This window comes from Biomphalaria glabrata, chromosome 10 (genome assembly GCF_947242115.1).
Source record: "Biomphalaria glabrata chromosome 10, xgBioGlab47.1, whole genome shotgun sequence".
In the NCBI taxonomy this organism is placed as follows: domain Eukaryota; kingdom Metazoa; phylum Mollusca; class Gastropoda; family Planorbidae; genus Biomphalaria; species Biomphalaria glabrata.
The window spans coordinates 7,646,355-7,663,771 of record NC_074720.1 but is presented as its reverse complement, the minus strand read 5'-3'; the positions used below and the strand labels follow the sequence as shown (position 1 = coordinate 7,663,771).

At 36.6% G+C, this 17,417-nt stretch overlaps 1 protein-coding gene across 1 annotated transcript in view; it reads left to right on the top strand.

The window, feature by feature from the left end:
* Positions 1-17,417, top strand: part of LOC106073070 (probable serine carboxypeptidase CPVL) — a 47,373-nt gene that overhangs the window by 5,001 nt on the left and 24,955 nt on the right. Inside the window, exon 2 of the mRNA XM_056044540.1 lies at positions 8,510-8,661. The gene's annotated coding sequence lies outside the window, so the exon portion shown is untranslated. The remainder of the gene's footprint in view (positions 1-8,509; positions 8,662-17,417) is intronic.

Below are 17,417 nucleotides of genomic sequence, written 5' to 3'. Positions count from 1 at the left end.
TAGGTAGGACCTGTTTGATAATAACCTAAAACTTGTAGGTAGGACCTGTTTGATAATAGACCTAAAACTTGTAGGTAGGACCTGTTTGATAATAGACCTAAAGCTTGTAGGTAGGACCTGTTTGATAATAGACCTAAAGCTTGGAGGTAGGACCTGTTTGATATAGACCTAAAACTTGTAGATAGGACCTGTTTGATAATAGACCTAAAACTTGTAGGTAGGACCTGTTTGATAATAGACCTAGAACTTGTAGGTAGGACCTGTTTGATAATAGACCTAAAGCTTGTAGGTAGGACCTGTTTGATAATAGACCTAGAACTTGTAGATAGGACTTTTTGATTCTGACCAATGTTGTTGTTTTCAATGATTGTAGAAAAAACAATTTAATTGATGATAACACTTTTTCAGTAAGCATAGATCCAAAACTTACTATATTAAGAAGCCCAAACAAGACCCTGGCCCCAAAACCTTCCTATAGAAAAAAAAACTATACGAAGAACTGCCTGATCTGGAAACCACTGCGCGGTTCATGTCAGATATAGGATTACTGATCTGAACTCTCTGAATGTAGAATAAGAACAAACAAGAAGATCTAAACCTAAATATCCAACTATTTTGAGGACCTATTAATAGTTTTTTTAAATATTATTCTTGTATACAGATACATTTGGGCGAGGGAGTATCGAGTATTTAATTTTTGACGGGAAGGTACAGAGGGAAAAAAAAGGAGACGCTTGACCGAAAGGAATCCGTTACGCTACGCACTATAACTGACCACTAAATCTTTTTTTCGCTTCCTTTCGAACCAATTTGTACAAGACCTCTATTCACACCGTAACTTTAGAGTAAACATCAACAACCTGGGCGGGTGGACACGGATCTCGAAAACGGCTCTAACGATTTTTCCTAGAAATGTAACAGTTTATGCTTATAATGCTGAGTAAAGAATTACTAGCTCGTTGGCCAAACTAAAAAAAAAACTCTAATTTGACCAAGATTGTTTCAAAGTAAAAAAAAGAAATACATTTAAATTTTGCTAGAGAAAGTTTTCCGCATTCGTTGAAGAATTAAATAAAATAATGTTCAGGAAAATGTTGCGCATCGTCTTCTAGATATAGGTCTAAAGGCTTATCAATGGAATATTATAAAGTCTAGTAGATTTATACCTGGATTCCTTCTCGTGGGAAAAGGTTGGGGGGTGGAGATAAAAAGGCGGGGTAAACATATGGAACACGGAACATAGGCTTTCTATGAATGCGTTACGTCAGGACAATGACAGGTCATTGAAAAAAGGAAAGTTACGTCAATATAGTTACAAATTCCAAGTTGCAGTGGATTAGCCAGTTGCTGGTATCCAAGTTATAATACAGTCAGTAGGGATAGTAGGTGACTGGCAATACCATTACTGACTCCTTGGCCCACCAAGAAAAACTAACACTATGTACTGATCAGGCTGTGAGTTTCCATCATGTTCTGACAACAATTAAAAAAATTGAAACGGAAAAGTGGTAAGAGTGCTGAACAAGTCCCAAAACCTCAGTCTCCACAGGTCTGGGAAACCACAAAGTCTCGAGCTGTATGGTGACATACATGCACTACGCCAAACAGCAGGGTTTCTGTCCTCTCAAGCCCTTACTCAAATAGAATTTGATGATGATGATGATGATGATAAAAGGACAATGGCGCGTTCGGCAACATTAGTTGGCGTGAAAAGAGCGTCGACTAACAGAGGCACGGGCGCTACACTTATTGCAGTAAGGGAAAACTTTGTCAGTAATAAACAATAGACCGGAAGCAGGTTGAGGTCTTTGAAGAACTCAGATACAGCTGACCGATGTCTAAAGCGATTGTATATAAGCTATATAAGCTCCTTAAGTAAGTTGAGGAGGGGGGGGGCGTATGTCTGGATGTAGGGTTTAAAGGAACGACGACATGATCTGATAATAGGGAACGCAGTGTCACACATCACTAGCTGACGAAAACAAAGCGAAGAAGAGAGACGTCTATTGAAGAAAGTCTGTCAAAGGAAACAGGACTAAAAATAGACAGATGGAAAACGCAATAAATTTAAGTGTGTGCCTATTAGAAATAAGAACCAAACAGACCGATGACGTGACCGTGCTGACCATGAGACAAGAGTCAAAAAGCGACAACAAACATTATCAGTGAATTAATTCTAATTTTAACTCTTTCTCTCCTAATGAACGATACCATCGTTGATTTGAGCTCATTCAATTAAATTAATGTTTGGTTTTATAAACTTTGTGTTATATAAAAAGAGCATGCACTCTCTTATAGTTCTATTCGAAAAGTAACGTTTTCTGATTACCAACAAAAATTGTAGTTTAATTATAACAAAGTAGAGAGTACAAACATGTGTGATTTAAATTTCTGTCAGAACGTGGAAAATAATTACGAGATAAAGAGTTAAAACTCTATTTAGGTAGACAACAAAACCATAAGTATAAATGCTATATTGTAACATTTTTCTACAATTTTTTATATTTTTTATATTTTCTTTTGTTAGTTTAAAAAAAAATGTGTAATTTTAAGAAAAATAAACGGCACATCTATTTAATTTAAAAAAACAAAATGTTTTGATTTCATATAACATTTTTGTTGCGCCAAAAGATCTAATATAGCATGATATCGGATTTAAAAAATGTTTCAATGTTGCATGTTCTAGACTTAAAACCCCGAAGAAACATGTATACCCCCCCCCACCGCGGGCCGCTTCTCCGCAGATTGAGAGACGCCCACGAAATTGGCTTACGTGTTTTAATATGAAATATTTAAAAATGTAACAATAAATAAAGTATGGCAGCGTCAGACCTGTAGCCACAACACTAAGGGAAATACACATTTAAAGGTAATGATAAACACATGGCGAAATCATTTCTCAATTTTATTTTGAAATTTACATTATCTCTATAAACTGTGTAAGACTGGCTACATAATGTTGACTATCTGATAATAATAATAATAATAATTTTATTTATAAAGCGCTGTTAACAAACAAAATGTAGGCTCAAGGCGCTGTAACAAACACAAACACCACAGCTAAAATGACAATTAATCTAAAAAAAAAGTTTTAAACAGATAGGTCTTAATGCTCTTCTTAAATGTAGTGTAGCATGTTGTCTGTCTGAGATCAATGGGGAGTGAGTTCCAAACCTTTGGTCTGTGCACAGACCGTAGCTTTTGAGGGAGAAACGTGGCACCACTAAAGGCGTTGAGTCCATTGAGCGCAGGGCTCTCTGGGGAACATATGGAGTGATCAGTTCGCTAAGGTACAAGGGCATCTCATTGTTATATATACACTGATGACAAAGTGTGGCGACCTTGTAATCGATTCTCGCTTTCACGGGAAGTCAATGGAGCGTGTGCAAGAGCCTAGTAGCAGAATCTCGTCTTGTTTTTCTAAGGACTATTCGTGCGGCATTGTTCTGAATACGTTGCAGCTTGGCTATTTTGTCATCGGGTATACCTGCTAGCACGGCGTTGCAGTGGTCAAGGCGGGAGAGTATGAATGCCACAGCTAGCGTTTTTGTTGACTCCGTTGTTAAATATGGTCGGATCTGGCTAATCTACGCAGCTGCAGATAAAGACCCTTGCAAAGCTGACTTATGTGTGGGTGGAAAGATAGTGTTGAGTCGAAGAAAACTCCAAGATTTCGCACTACATAGACATAAGGAACATGGCTGTTCGTGATAAAAAGAGAATCTGTGCTTTCAACTTTTGAGACATTGTTCCTAGTGCCAATCTTAATTATTTCTGTCTTGTCTTCGTTCATCTTGAGTTTATTCTCAACCATCCAATCGCTCACCCTTGCAACTTTACCATTGATTTTCTCTGCCAGATGCGACACCTCTGATGGTACTGAGGAATCGTATAACTGTGAGTCATCGGCAAAGAAATGGTACAAGATGCCGGTTGGCCGTATGACACCGCTGAGTGGATATGTATACATAGTGAACAGTACTGGGCCTAGAACTGATCCTTGGGGTACTCCGTACTTCAAGAGTAAGCTTGTTGATTCTGTTCCGTTAACAACGACACTTTGGGTGCGTTCAGTCAGGTAGGATCCAAGCCACTTTAGGACGACTCCTGCTTAACTAAAAGTGGCAAAGAATCTGGCCATCATAATTTCACGGTCTAGAGTATCAAAGGCTGCGGACAAGTCCAGCATGGAAAGTATTGATATGTGGCCTATGTCGGAATTGTGAAGTAAGTCGTTTAGTACCCTGATCACTGCTGTCTCTGTGCTACGGCACTTCCTATATGCAGATTGAAATTCTTCCAAGAGACATTACTGTTCAAGATGAGAAAGAATTAGCACTAACACGATGCGCTCCACAAGCTTTGACAGGAAGGGAAGATTCGATACCGGGCGATAGTTTAATTCTTTAATAAGGGCCCGACAAGTGCATGCTTCAATTGCTGTGGTACAATGCTTGAAGTCAGTGAAGAGTTCACAATGTTAGTAATTGTGGGTACAAGCTCATCTAAACATTCAAGGAGTAAGGAGGTTGGAATGGGATCAAGGTCACATGGCTTATTTGGCATCTTGGAGATGTATGTAGCCCATAAGACGCACAGAACACCAACAAGGCAATATATAATATAATTGAAGAGATGCACCTATAGTAGATATAGCAGAAAGAGAGAGAGATAGACAGAGACAGAGAAAGTGAGACAGAGAGAGAGAGATAGAGAACGAGAGAAAGACATAGAGGGAGAGATAGAGAGGGACCAAGAGAGAGAGAGACAGAGACAGAGAGAGAAAGACAGAGTGAAAAGGAGAGAGAGAGAAAGTCAGAGTGAAAGATAGAGAGAGAGAGATAGACTGAGAGACAGAGAGAGAAACAGAGAGACAGAGACAGAGAGAGAGAGAAAGAGAGACAGAGAGAGAAATACAAAGTGAAAGAGAGACAGACAGAGAGAGAGAGACAGAGAGAGAGAAAGAGAGACAAATAGAGAGAGAGAGAGACAGACAGACAGTATTCTTCTCCACTTGTAACGTCCAAATGGTGTCTAAAAAGTTGTGAGCAAACTCGATGCTTCATCCAGATGCACATGCCAAAAGGCAAGGTCCAGTTTTGAAAACACTTTTGCATTAGATAATCTTGGAAGCAAGTCTCCCTTTATTGGAAGGGGACAACGTTCTCTTTGAAGTGCCTTGTGGAGAGGACGAGTATCTAAACAGATACGGAGTTGTCCAGATTTTTTAGTTGCAATCACCATTCGACTGACCCAGTCAGTCAGGCTCAATGATTTCTTTTTCTGTTAGCAGTTCTAACTCAGACTTGACTTTAGCCTGCATAGGTACACGACCAGATGGACATATAACTGGTGTTATGTCAGAATTCACTTCTAAGTGTACAACACCAGGTAATTCACCCTGCTGATCATCAAATACATCAGAGAACTGTTCAACTATTTTTGTCGAGGCTTATCAACACTTTCAAGCTTATCAACACTTTCAAGCTTATTAACACTTTCAACCTCATCAACACTTTCAAGCTTATCAACACTTTCAACCTCATCAACACTTTCAAGCTAATCAACACTTTCAACCTCATCAACACTTTCAACCTCATCAACACTTTCAACCTTATCAACACTTTCAACCTCATCAATACTTTCAACCTCATCAACACTTTCAACCTCATCAACACTTTCAACCTCATCAATACTTTCAACCTCATCAACACTTTCAAGCTTATCAACACTTTCAACCTCATCAACACTTTCAACCTCATCAATACTTTCAACCTCATCAACACTTTCAAGCTTATCAACACTTTCAACCTCATCAACACTTTCAAGCTTATCAACACTTTCAACCTCATCAACACTTTCAACCTCATCAATACTTTCAACCTCATCAACACTTTCAAGCTTATCAACACTTTCAACCTCATCAATACTTTCAACCTCATCAACACTTTCAACCTTATCAACACTTTCAACCTTATCAACACTTTCAACCTTATCAACACTTTCAATCTTATCAACTCTTTCAACCTTATCAACACTTTCAACCTTATCAACACTTTCAATATTATCAACACTTTCAACCTTATCAACACTTTCAAAAGTTTATTGTAATTAGTCCTATTTTTTTCTGACGTTTTCTTCCCTAACAGGGGGAGTTAAGTCATCTTTCACAACCACGAAATCAACACGATATCTCTTGTTGGTCCTTGGATTGTGTACTACGAGTTGAAACCTTTTCAATAGTTACGAGTGTGTTACCATCATACGCACGTAGCTTGCTTTGAGTGGGACAGATGTATACAGTTTTGACAAGCTTCTTAGGGATAACATTAACGCTGGCACCCGAGTCAATCTGACACACAATCTTCTCACCTGCAATGATCATTTCAGCTTTTAGGATCTTATTGTCTGGTCCACCTTGTACAGCACGCACAGCCTCATCACTAGAAGATAATGTATAACAGCCATCTCTGTCCTCCTGTACACATTGCAGTTTCTTTTTGGTTGCATTGAATGCTGAAATGATTTCTTTGTTTACAGATATTACAAGTTTTACCCCATGCAGGGCACAGCTCCTTTTTAAATGGGTGATTTTGTACACAAAATTTAAATTTGCGCTTTTTACTGTTATGAGCAGCATTTCGTAGTAGAATACTCTTGCGAGAAGAAACAGCGAACGCCTCACCCTGAGGTGGTGAGGCATCAGATGTACCTGTCTCTAGTACCTTCAGCTGCTAGTCAGCAGCTTCATTTGCCTTGCAGATTTCTATACAAGTCTTGAGCGTTAGATTATGTTCTGGTAAGAGTTCTTTTTTTGTCCTTGTGTCTTTGATGTCAACTATCATTCGGTCTCTTATTAATCGCAAAAATTGCAGGTTTTAGCGAGTGTGCGTAGAGCTGGTAAGTAATCCTCGACAGTTTCTTGCGACTTCTGCTTTCTGTTGTTAAAAACAAATCTATCCTAGGGTTCATACTTTAGACCTATGAAATGCTCATCAAATGCACATATTATATCTTGAACATTGTGCTTTGGTTTAAAAGTGATACTGTTGTATCCAACGCCTCTGGGCCGACAGTGTACAAGAACAGTGCTTTGGCTTCATCTATATCGTTTATTCTCTCTATATAGTGTAATAGTTCAGCCAAGTTTGCTTGAAAAGCTTCCACTCTTCACGCCCTTTCTTCACATTTAAAGGAGGTGGAGGGTTAATTCCTGGTTTAAAGTGGTTAGTTTTACTTACAGTATCCATTCTAGAACTTTTAGAAAGCTGCCACCTAGTTATATTATCAATTATGATGTAATAACAACACTGCTGTTTAAGTTACAACTCCATCATACTGACATGACAAGAAAGTGAAAAACTTAACAGGAAACTTCAATACACACTGATAACAGACTTGAGGAAAACATGCGAACACACTAAACAATAGAACAAGACAACAAACACACAACATACATAAACATAAATACATAAATAAATGTAACAATTACAGATGTCCAACCAGTGACCTCAGCTTTGAATCAAGGGTTAGACTCTTTAGTCACATCTTCAGTTGCAAAGGGAAAAGATCGTCTCTAGAGATGTCAAGTGCCACACAGAACTTACATCTAGTACATTCAATTGAAGAAGAAAAGTTTGCAACTTATGATCCACAGGAGAACACCATGACCCAACAGTTTGCACCAACTATACGCGCGTAATTTAACGCACACATCCAATTTTTTGAAGTTAATTCGGTGATAATTGTTTATTATGGCTATAACTAATATTTATATAAACAATGCGAATTGCAAACAGTGATGTAATATTTACAAAAGCAACTCCAAAGGTGCTTTTTAATCGGTCTAAATAAACGTGTGCACTGGCTTTTTTGTTGTTGTTATTTTTCAAAAAAAAAAGAACTTCAAAAAACCAACTGCTGGCTAGTTTCATCGTGAGTCTGGTCTACATTTTGGCGCCACAAAATCTTCCCACACATCTCAAAGTTGTAAACAAAATCGCGTTGTTTTAATATGCAATCATCTGGTTTTCAATCGTAAAAAAAAGAAGGGTGCTACCTGGACATACTGTCAGCCTTAGAGGGGGATGAGGAGGTGGGTGGAGAGGGGATTTGTTTTGTATTTTGTGTGTGTGTGTGTGTTTATGTTGGATACAAATTTTTAAATAAGACCGTGTTTATATTTTATATATGCATTTTTGATGTTTTTTTTTCTATTTTTAATTACTTTCCTTAAACAGTTTATATCAACTCACTCTGTTTGTTAAAAAGTTTTAACATATTTTTTCTCCCATTTCCCATTCTCGGATCAAATTGAAACTTTGCATAATTATTCATTGTATTTGACAAGACATGAATCAATCAATAAAATTAACCAATTATTTAATTACCTTTACCTTATTACATAGCTAATCAACCCTTCGTGTATTCTGTACACCAGATAGCTAGATAGTAGCATGTTTATTATTTTAAAGCTTATAATAATGTGCTCTTTATTTCTCCGCAATAGAGACATAGCCACAAGTATGAAGCAGGATTTGCAAAGTTTCAAGTGAAAGTAATTACCTGGACATTTCAGGGAGAGAAAACAACAACAACATCCAACCTTCATAATGTAGTCCCAAGCAGGAATGATGCCAATGATTTCTTAACCAAAGAAAGGTAAGGACCTTTACCAAAATGAATAGGTGTTATAATAAATGAAAAACTGTCATGGAATCCCCATATTGATGAAGCTATCAAAAAATCAAACAAAGCTTTAGGGTTTACTAAAAGAAATTTCTATAAATCAAATAATAACATAAAACTAAAATGTTATTTAACCTTGGCTAGGCTAATAAAAGAATATGCATCCTCTGTTTGGGACCCCTCAGCTCAAGAAAACATTAAGAAACTGGAACAGACACAAAATAGAGCAGTGAGATTCATAACAAACGAATATTCACATTTGACTAGAGTAACACCTTTGGTAAAATCACAAAATTTAGAAAGCCTTCAGGACAGAAGACTCAAAAATGAAGTAGCAATTATACATAAAACACTGAACCATAATCTTCAAATACAAAAACAAAATTTAATAAAATACTCAGAAAGACACAAAGATAAAGGCACATTCCTCATCCCATATACTAGGACAAATGTGTACAAATACTCTTTCTCCCTAGCGATATTAGAGCATGGATAGGTGGCATGAGCTAGCCAGGAAAACCAGTGACTTGGAAGAATTTAAGTCATTGGTTAATTTGCATCACTGAATGCATGACGCGTAGGACGTAATCTTTTTTTTTTTTTTTTTTTTGAAGTAACATCTGTATTTTATAAGATAAGATATGCTTTTTGTTTTTATTTTGAACATTTATTTGTGAGTTTTATTCGACAGACCCCATGGGTCAGTTGTGTAGATATGATGTGACGTAGATGGAAGGTGTAGCATGTTATGTAGTGTGTGTGTGTGTGTGTGTTACCAAGGTGACCCTGAAAAAGATGTTGGTTGGTAGCTATGCAGTGAGGATGATGTGATGAAATTGGAAATGTGAAACGGCAGACGATCTAGAGACATGAAAGAGTAAAGACATGTTTTTGTTGTGAGTCAAATATTCGTTTAATTATCAGTTTATTTCATTACTATTAGATCTATATATATCATTTCAGGCTAAGTATGTAAATATTGAAATCAAAGTGTTATTGTTTTTGTTCGCAAGAGATGTTTGTCAAAATTATTTACAGTTTATGGATTAAAAAATATAATAGTAAGTAGTAGTAAAGTAAAGTTCCCCTTTCAGACCTTGTGGTCTATAGGGCAGATGATGTAAAGGTAAACGGTTAACGAGGGTGTCATGTGGCCAGCACAACGACCAACCGCCTTTACTTTTCCCCAACTAATCTCAGGTACCCATTAGAGTTGGATGGACTCAGAGGCGCCAGAAGATCCCGAAATAAAAAATCCCAGTCTTCACCAGGATTCGAACCCCGGTCCTCGGTTCGGAAGCCAAGCGCTTTATCGCTCAGCCACCGCGCCTCTAAAATATAATAGGCTTACATTGATTCACTTGTAATATCCCCACATATCTCCAAGCCAACAACTGACAACGTAGCTTAACTTGAATAGCTCTGCCCCAATTTTCAGTTCGTTTATGTGATTAAGTGTGTGTTTTTTATGTGTGTGTGTATGTGTTCGAGCGTCTGTGTGTTTGTATCTCTAAAAGATTATTTAATTGTACGGATTGCGTCTTGTTTAATTTTGTTTTTCTCTCAGGGGCGATGAACACGATAAATTTTAAAGACAGTTATCTGCACTTTGTTTACATTTTGATTTGTCGATCGCGATTACGATCTTCAAGTAATACAATTCAGAAAAAGTAGATAAGCAAGAGAAAGCAATGTGAGAAAATGTGTTAGCGATATAAGGAAACCTTAAAGAACGCAAGAAACTAAAAATAGGAAAGTCGGAAAAGATTTTCAAATAAACATATAACCTAAGTGAAGGACGCAATCTTGAAGATCACTGCTGCCAACTTTATAATAAACTTATGCTACACGAAGAAAATGTAGTGTTGTTACCGGTCATTGACTTGTAGCACCAGACTGCTGGTATACAACTAAACCGTTGTAGTCGTTATGTATCTGAACTAAACCTTCACATAACTTGAATAGCTTCCTTAATAACACGTTGTCTATACTATAGACAAAATGAAAAAGTGCATTAAATTGAAGAGGAAACGTGAAAGTTCATATGAAATGAAATAAATGTGGTTATACTTAAGAAACCTTTCAGTCTCACGTTCTGGAGTCCTCTCTTCTCACTAAGATCAAGTGACGACAACGCCACCTATGTTATGTCATTCACAACCAACCGCTAACCGCTTTCCACAGTCACCATAGAAACACAAATACACACACATCTACACTCCATAACACTAGGTTATATGTGTGTTATGTACAAAATGTGTACTTTTTGAAATGTATGTCTTATGGACACTTTCGCTTTTCTGTACACCGGCTAAAAAAAAAAAAACCCAGCTATTTAAACTTATCCGCCATCAATAGTATTCTACAATATAAAACTTTCACCATAGGTTTTTTTCCCACTTATAATAAACATATTTCTAAAGTACTACCTATATATTTTGTAACACAGCCAGGTATTAACTTTGATCCTTTTGACGTGTTTAATGCCACCACAAAGATATCCTTGGCTTTAACTTACGTATCAGTGATGGCTACCTGGTCGTGCGGTTTGCACACTGGACTGTCTTTTGGACTTGGAACAGTGTTCAAGCCCAGCCCGCTCCCATCCCCCGTCGTCCTGAGGTTTGGACTAGGAAGTAAATTATCTTCATCTCTGAGAGAACTTCCGAAACATGTCAAGCATTTTACAAACATCTGTGAAGCCCTGGCTAGATCCTTTCCTTCTAAAGCTTATCTGAGGGGTGTTCAAAAAGGTTTCAACATTTATTAAAACAAGGAGGTAGGCTGCTGAATACTAAGGGTCGGATCTAGTCATCATAAGGCCCTAAGCTATTTAAGGAATCGTTACAATTCACACATTGTATGCTTTGGTTTGACAACAAACACTATTATGTATGTTTTTCTTGTTATTTTTTAAGTCAAACAAATTTGGTTATGTAAGTTGAAATAAAGCAACAAGCGTTTCATACAGCATAGAAAGTCATGGGCACACCCGCTGAACAAATGACTGAAATAGAAGTATTCACAGTGCTGGATTTTTATTATAGGGGCAAAAGATATAGTTAAGTGCCCCCATTTTCTTAAGGGCCCAAAAAAATTATTCCGTATCTTGATTACAATAAACAATAGTTGTAGTACTTGAATTGTAATCGAGGTCTCAAGCCTTCCCAAAGGGACTGATTCAGCATATACCGCCTCATCTATAATCAGTCAAGTACAATTTCTTTACCTCGTTGTAAAATTACGTGTTTGATATGAAAGCGTGGAAATAAAATAATGTTTATTAAATAGGACTACTGCAACTTCCGGGCAGTTACATTAATACAGTGCATTGTATTGAAACATAATTATTTACGCATCACAGCGGTATCAAACATACTAAATATAATAAGTCCTCTTGCATAGGTTCACTACTAAAGTCACGTCCGCCTCACAACGGGTAACAAAGATAATCGAACTTTACTACTAAATCACGTCCGCATCACGTGCCCAGCTCCGAGTACAACAAATTACTACTATTAAAATATGCGCCCTGTCTCAAATCCCAAATTTCTATTGACTTAAAGTGAATTTAGTCATTCCTACTTCCTCATTTTATGTCAGAGGTTTCACGTGCTTTTCACCTTCTTGACCCAAGGTGAACGAATAACAGTTAATGTCAAGCGAGACTGTGACAGTCGTTTGATAACAACAACAAAAAATTAATAATTTCCAATAGTTAATTAACTAATTGTTTATTTTTTAAAATTGATTCTTGTTTTGTTTTGTACAAGAAATAATTGTGCAAAATTTCAACATGATCCAAGACTGGGTGTGGGAGATATAACGTAGACAAACTTTTGACCAGACAGACAGACAGACAGAGTGAGATGATATAAGCTTTGTTAAAAAAAAAAAAAAGAAGAAAAGATGCTAATCGCACCTCGTTATTTGATCCCTTCTCCAGTTTCCTATAGCTCTAAAGAGTAGTCCTTCCCCTCTATTCTAATCATTGTTTTTAATACTCAATTAAAAACAATCTAAGTGAAATAAAGGTGAACGAAATTAATTTAGTTTTGACATCAAATGAAAAAGAAATGATCAAGTAAACACTTGAAGAAACTATCACTTAATTTTTTAATAATCTTATAAGTTCTAGTATTGCTTCCAACTTGTTTACCTTGTAATATCCAAATATTATTTAAGGAAGTTCAACTATAAACAAAGTCCGAGGAAAATTTTTCTGTCGATGTTATGGCAGACGTTATAATTGATGTTATAAGTTGGGCAAGGAAATTAAAATTTGGCAAAAGTCCCAATGTGAATTCAGTTTAATAGTGCAACTGTATTGAATTATTACTTGGGGTAGAGTAGATGGTTCAGTAGATGGTTCAGTAGATGTTTCAGTAGATGTTTCAGTAGATGTTTCAGTAGATAGTTCAGTAAATAGTTCAGTAAATAGTTCAGTAGATGTTTCAGTAGATGGTTCAGTAAATGGTTCAGGAGATATTTCAGCAGATGACAAGTTTGTCTCCTATATAGATCACGCTCAATCGACAGAATTGCTTAAGTGTGCAATCTATCTTCGTGGATTGTTGTCCTCAAGTAATTCTGGATTAAGTTTGAGGCGCTAGATGCTTCTTTCGCCAGATGCCATAGCTACGGGTATTGTTAAAAATATTCTGAGTGCAACAAAGTCATTTTATGAATACTAATGGTCAGTTCAACTTGTTTTTGTTTAAACCTAAAACGATGCAAAAGGTGCACAGCCAAGATGAATATCAGGACGCCGACCCAGAAATTTGTTACCTTCGAGCGAGGAAATACTCACACCTAAGACACCAGATCTCAAGGTGGTGAAGAAACACTTTGACTCCGAGAAACAGTCTCAGAAACATTATTATTATAAGAGGAAAGGAGTTAAGAGTCATAATCCACTACAAGACGGAACGGCAGTCAGAATGCAACTTAATTCTAAGTGGAAACCAGGAACAGTAGTTTCGAAGCATTCTAAGCCTAGATCATATAATGTCAAAAGTGGAAATAAGGTCTACAGAAGAAACAGAAAACACATCAGAAAGTCTTCTGAGAAAGCAAACAGATTTGACAATAATTATGACTTTCCAGATGACATCTCAGATCAACCAGAACCACAATATCTAGAGTCCAGGATTACAAACTACACTAGATGTTGCGCCGCCACTACACACTGCTTCTTCTAACACATCTAGACCACATGAACCTTACGTAACACGCTCAGGCAGAATAGTTAATAAACCCAAGAGACTTGATCTGTGAATTGACTTTTTAGTACACTAGTTTGTTTGTTATTCTGATAAATAGATTTTCTCAATTAAAGAAGAGAGATGTAACATAATGATATTTTATGTACATTTGCACACTAGCGCGTCAGTGCAACACCGCTTGTGTTTACGTAATAAATGGAGTTCCTAATATGTCTTTCCTCTTAAACACTAGTTTGTTATTTGTGTAACACAAATATTCTACAAAGCGTTCATCGCCAGCTTGTCCATAGCGACGAAAAGCAATTCATTAGTTTCATTAGTAAAGTTATTGACAGTTTCTGCAACCACAGTCAACATTTGCAGTTTTTGTTTGATCACGGATCAAGTTAACAATGTGTATAGTAAATACTTTGTTCACATGTTTAGTTTCTTATTTGTTTATTTCATGAAAAAAAGTATTTAATGCATTTAATATCGATTAGGTATGAGAGCCCGAATGGTGTGTGTGTGTGGGGGGGGGGGCAGTTCTTTTCTTTAATATTATAACAAGCAAGGTGAGGCTACAACTTTAAGACATGGGTGGCAGCTTGCACCTCCCTGCAAAAAATCCTGCGGGCGCCCATGGTTGCAAGGATTGAATTGCAGTGTCCTCAATTCTGTTGAAGCAATTTATCCTATATTCATCTTCAGCATTTCCAAGTGTAAAGTTTTTCACAGATTTATCAAACTGCCTTTTCCTTTGACGTTTGACTGAAATATTGCGACAACATTCCTGTTTTTAGCTATTTTCTTTGCGGTAACAAGAATATGAACAAACTCATTATTGGCGCGAGGCCTGTGAAAGTGCGGAGACAACTGAGTTCGCATAGGTTGCAGTGCCATAAAGCGGCCCTGCCGATAGGCATGAGAAAAAAAAGGTCAATGTTACTAGCAATGATATAAGCGTGAGATACTGGAGATAATGCTACTAGCATTGCGTGAGATAAATGCTACGAACAATGATATAAGCTTAAGATATTGGAGATAAATGCTACAAGCAATGATATAGGCGTAAGATATTGGAGATAAATGCTACGAACAATGATATAAGCTTAAGATATTGGAGATAAATGCTACAAGCAATGATATAGGCGTAAGATATTGGAGATAAATGCTACGAACAATGATATAAGCTTAAGATATTGGAGATAAATGCTACAAGCAATGATATAGGCGTAAGATATTGGAGATAAATGCTACGAGCAATGACAGATAAAGAGGCGCAGTGGCTGAGGGGTAAAGCGCTTGGCTACCGAGCCAGGGTCCTTGGTCCAAATCTCGTTTAGGACTGGGGTTTTCAATTTCGGGATCTCCTCCAAGTTCACCTGGCTCTTATGGTTACCTGACAAAAATCGAAGAAAAGTAAAGGCGGTTGGTCGTTGTGCTGACCACATGACATGCTCGTTAACAGTGGGCCACAGGAGCAGATGACCTTTCTATGATCTGCCCTATAGATCTCAAGATTTGGAAGGGGAATTAAGGACAGATTAGCGTGAGATATAATAGATTACTTCAACTAGCGATGACAGAATAGCGTGAGATTCTAAAAGTGAATGCTAATAGCGATGACACGTTCAGGTATGTCATGAGAGATAAATACTTCAAGCAACGACAGATTAGAGTAAGAGATAAGATGTCAATGTGACTTGTGATGAAAGATCAGTGTTTGTTAACAAACTTAGCAGTAGAATGTTTATCTGCATATTTGTTTTATTTTAATATAATAAAGGAAAAACGTAATCCGTGGGTAAATTTGTTTCTAATTCTAATATTAAAAATTTGATTAAATGTCCAAACAACAATAAAATCAAAATTTAAAAATGGCTAGAGAGAAATTACAGTTTCGCAATACCGAATGGAGGTATCCGGACTTTTTCATGGCTAATGCTATAAGGAACGAGAGACACCGTGAGTTAACCTTGTGACACCGAACCTAGTGACGCTACTGTTTCGGGTTACAGTAAATAAATTAATATTTAAGGATTAATTTAAAAGTTTATTTCGTTTTTTCTTTTTTAATGAAATTATTTTAACTGTTTCAATTTTTTAAATTTTGAAGATATTTTTTTCATTTTATTGAAAAAATATTATTAATTGAGAAAACTATTATAACAACAATAAAATTAAAAATATATAGATCTAGTTTAAACATTTTTATTGTTTTCGCGGTTAGTTTTGAAAAAAATTATATCGAGAGAGAGGACTTAGTTCTCTTTAAAACACAGTAATTACTGCTCGGCCATCTACAACATACACTATTTGAGCGCTGCTCACTAATTAAAATATGTAAAGAAATGGAACATATTTTTTTTAATCTTAAGAAGATCGTTTTGCTTAAATATTGGCGATTTTTTTTTTTTTTTTTGTTATTTTTTAATGATGAGTCCATTTATTTTCTTCATTCCACCCACCGAATGAACTAGAGACTTAACTATTGATTACAGCCATTGCCCAACCTCCAAGAAAGCCTATTATAAGATAAATACTTAACATAGCCCACTTCCTGAAACTAAATTGTATAAATGAAACCAATATAGCATATTATGTATCAAAGAAAGGCTTGTTATTTATAGACGTTTACCTTGACACTATTAATATATAAATTACATATTTAAGTGACTATAATATTACTCTGTTTTAATACATTCAATGTCAGTTATTTAAAATGTCCTTTACTGAAACTGCTTCATCTCAAAGAAATAGACACGAACTTTTTGATAGACATGGAAAGATTGGTATTCGGTACAAAGACAAGAAATACTCCAACATATATGTAGTAAACTCGAATGGACGTAGAAAAAATCGAAGCAGGACGTTTTGGCGCCGCCTTTTAGGCGCCGCCGTTTATGCGACGCCGTTTAGGCACGAAGGTCATTTTAGGCGCCGCCGTTTTGGCGCAAGGGACGTTTTGGAGCGAAATACATTATGCACGTTCCTTGTATTATTTCTTTAAAAAGAATTATGCTTATTTATGTTTTGCAGGAGTGTTTGTGTTAAGACATATTTTTCACGTACAGAAGAAGACATATTTGTGTCCGTTTTTTTTTTTTCGGTATTTTAGTTTGTTATGTAATTATTGTTAAATCTCTAATATTACACAACACCAAGCTGCCATCCATACGTCATACTTAGAGTGGTCTGCACTAAACTTATCAAAAAACATAGAGATATCCTTCATGCGAAATGTTGTCTTTTCCTCACTTCGACTGGATTTTCCCCCATTGTTTATATAGACTGCCACCAGGTTTTCAGTTTAGAATATAATAGAATGAAATGGCGAAAGTTTCGCCAGTCTGTCAGCGTGCTGGAAAAATGATTAGTGAATGGTACAAACTTATAAAGCTTATAAAGACGTAGGGGCGAAGAGATTGAAAGAGAGGGGTAGACCTTGGGCCGCTCTTGGAATTTAAGATTAAGGATTATAAATTCGCACCTAGGGATGTCAAATGGAGTGCTATAAGCAGA